Raw genomic sequence first — 3,739 nt, 5'->3', positions numbered from 1 at the left:
GGAGGAGAGGAGAGGAGAGGAGAGGAGAGGAGAGGAGAGGAGAGGAGAGAGGAGAGGAGAGGAGAGAGGAGAGGAGGAGAGGAGAGGAGGCAGCACTCTAATTACTTTCTAGAGCAACCGGATATGTTCCCAGGAGCAGTTTTGTTGATTTACAGCTCAGAAGTTTAACTAAAAAGCTCCGTGCCTGCCTTTCCCTCTCAGTTTTGTGTGTTTTCCCATTTTGACGATCACATTGTCCCCAGCATCCCTAGTGTCAGTTGCTCATTTGGAAACATAACACCCGCTTACTCTGAGCTTTTGTCTTTACATTTATAGTCACTTTTGCTTCTTACACCGATGATCTCATGGCAGGTGCCATGCAAGACGAGCCGCAGTGGGCAAGTGAGCTTCCTGGGAACAGCCTACTGTCTCGGTCGGCTGTGATGGGTGCACACTGCAAAGGCACAGCCCCGGTGTCGTCGTTCGTCGTCCCAGGATTGATCTTTGCTAGTGAGGTTCCCTCTCATGCTTGTCATTGCTATATGCCTCATGTATCTGGCTTGGTGTGAGTGGGTACCAGGAGACCCTCCCTGCCTAGCGCCTACAGTACGATTACTTTCTGGGTGAGAGCCTACTCTGCTAGGCAAGTTTGCTGCAGATCAGCATCTGCAAGATGAATGGTTTTGAGGTAACACGGTTTAGATGAATTAATAATTTTGTGGAATTTCTGATTTAAGTAGTTTAGGATGGTAGCCTGATTTAAATAATTTTGAGAAGCTTAGGTAGTCATTTGAAAGTTTAAAGTTGGAATCGAGAATAGACTGTGCCCCTTCCTCATAGAGTGGCAAGAGCTGCATGAGTTAGAGAAAGGAGCACCGTGGGAGTTCAATGCATTATAAGCATGTAATTGTAATAGCAAGAGAAACAGGCTTGGGACAGTTCATGATCAAAGAGAGCATTCTCTCTAGGTAGGGTCTGAGTTCCTTGATCGTTCGATCTAGGAATGTGGTGACAGGTTTTCAGAGTGCACCACGAAATAGGAAGGCGATGAATAAAAAGTAAACAATTCTATTGTGCGTATAAGGACAGGGAACAGAAGATTAGCTAGACTTCAAAAATAAAGTGTAAGACAGATGGCCTGTTCCTTAGGAAATACAGCTTGTCCTCGGCCAAGCACAGGGAGAAACTTGCTCCTATAGACTTGGCTTGCTTAAACATTGTTAATCTGCGACAAAAGAATTATTGCTTTGGGCTTACAATGAGATTGTGGAGAGAAAGATAGATGAGAAATGTTTAGTTAGGTATGAGTTTCAAAAGAAAATTACATAATCAATAATCCTGTTGTAAGTCCCTCTTATGTAATGATTCTAATCGGTTTCTGAAGACTATGTTTTTGTGATGACTGTTTTTAGAAAATGTATAACTTGTGGCTACGAGGTAATTTTCTTCTTACATAGAAAAACTTTGTCTTAGTGGGTAGAAAGGGGGTTAAGAGAAATAATAAAACTCTGGAGCCTGATTTTGCTTTACCAACTCAGTGTGTGTGTGTGTGTGTGTGTGTGTGTGTGTGTTTGACCTACGCTTGCCCTTTCTTTTCTCTAGTCGCTGGCTGTCACAGGCAGCAGCCCCCATACGTTGCTATCTGAACCAAGCCCCATCAGCTGCCTCTCAGCACTGACCTGGATCACCAATGCCACATCTCACTGCCTGACTCAGTTTACCCTGTGCTGTCAAAGCTGGCCTTTGACAGTCTTAATTATTATTTTCCCTTAGAACCTTCTGCTATTATACATTTTTGATGAAAGGGTGACAAATGTTTTTTGTAGCTAATTCTTATATTTTTGTGTTAAACATCTCAAGTCGAAGCCAAGGCCCACTCACTAGATTCAAATATAATTCCCGAGCCAAAGGTTTTGCTGACCAAAAGTCTGCAGCAAAGAACTGAAATAACTAGGGACTAAAATAAGCATTGTAAGCTGAATGTGATGCCAGTCATCATCCCAGTGCTGAATGTGATGCCAGCCATCATCCCAGTGCTGAATGTGATGCCAGCCATCCCAGTGTTGAGGAAGCAGAGGCAAGAAGAGGAGCACAAGTTATAGGAACACTAATAGGAAACACTAGAAGATTCTGTAACTAACTATCTAACTATCTAACTAACTAAATAAATAAATAAATGTTAGAAAGAGAAGAAATATTACAATAATAACTCCAAAAATCAACAGCAGAAAGAAACAAAAGGGTTTGGGGGATGGCTCAGTAGTTAAGAACTTAGTTTAGTTCCTATCACCCGCACACATGTGAAAAGCCAGGCCAGGCCACACCTGCGCCTGAGCCTCACCTTGTGCACAGAGAGGATGGTAACTGGAAACAAGTGGATCACTGGGGCTTGCCAACTACCACCTCAGCTCCAGGGTCAGTGAGAGACCAAGTATGAAGGTGGAGAGTGGAAGAACAGGGCACCGTACATCCTCTGCATGTGCATAGGTGTGTGTACCTATACACATAGGTAGACGCATGCTCTTTTAAAGTTTAAAAATTTACTAATAAAGCTATAGGTGGTGGCTTGGATGAGAATGGCCTCCATAGGTTTATATTGTTTGAATACTTGGTCCCCAATTAGTGGAAGTATTTGGGAAGGATTAGGTGTGGCCTTGTTGGAGGCTGTCACTGCAGGTGGGCTTTGAAGTTTCCATAGTATATTCCTTGTCCTGTCTCCTCTCTGTCTCTGTCTCTGTCTATGTCTCTCTCTGACTCTTCTCTCTGTCTCTGTCTGTGTATCTCTCTGTCTCTCTATGTGTTTCTCTATCTCTGTGTGTCTCTGTCTCTCTATCTCTCTCTGTCTGTCTGGCTCTCTCTCTCTCCCTCCTCCCTCCCTCCCTCTCTCCTTCCCTGTTCTTCCTTCCTTCCCTCCCTCTCTCCTCTCTCTCTCTTCCCTCCCCCGTTCCTCTCCTTGCAACTTGTAGATCATGTAAGTTCTCAGTGACTGCTCCAGGTTCATGCCTGCCTGCCTGCCGCCATTCCCTTTGCCATGATGATCCATATACTACGTCTTTGAAACTGTAAGCAAGCTCTCGATTAAATGCTTTCGTTTTTAAAAGTTGCTTTGGTCATAGTGTCTCCTCGCAGTAAACAGAGCAGGAACTAAGACACCATGTGTGTTTGGAAACAGAGTATAAGAAATAAGCTTAAGGCAAAAGAAATTACAATGGAAATGAGAAAAAGATAACTTCCAAGTTAAAAATAAAACAGGGTTTTCAGAGCAATTTTTTCCTACCAAGGGCAATTTTGAAAGAAAGAAATTGATCCCCTGATAGAGCAGTCAGAAAACTCTTGTTTCTGTTTTGTCATAAATGGTGAAACTTCAGTTCATGGGACTTATAGTAATTTCCTTAAGTCCTTATTTCCAGAACCAATCCACAGAATCAAACCTTTTCACAACATGAGCTCATTTTGGTCAGATCATTTTAACTTGTACTAATATCTGTAAGAATGTATGTAAAATACTCATGAACATTTTAAATTCTTCATACACAATATTAACTACAAATACAAGCATTAAGAGATTCCTTTTATATTTTTGGTTGTGAGCCTAGCCTTTAATGGCCAAGCCATCTCTCCAACATGCCCAATAACTACACAGTCTGTTTGTTGATTAGGAGGGAAAAAAATCTATTGAGACTAAAACAAGCCAGGCAGTAGTGGCGCACGCCTTTAATCCCAGCACTTGGGAGGCAGAGGTAGGTGAATTTCTGAGTTC

The sequence above is a fragment of the Mastomys coucha genome, unplaced genomic scaffold (assembly GCF_008632895.1).
Source record: "Mastomys coucha isolate ucsf_1 unplaced genomic scaffold, UCSF_Mcou_1 pScaffold13, whole genome shotgun sequence".
Lineage (NCBI taxonomy): Eukaryota > Metazoa > Chordata > Mammalia > Rodentia > Muridae > Mastomys > Mastomys coucha.
Note: the sequence above shows the minus strand (reverse complement) of the source record.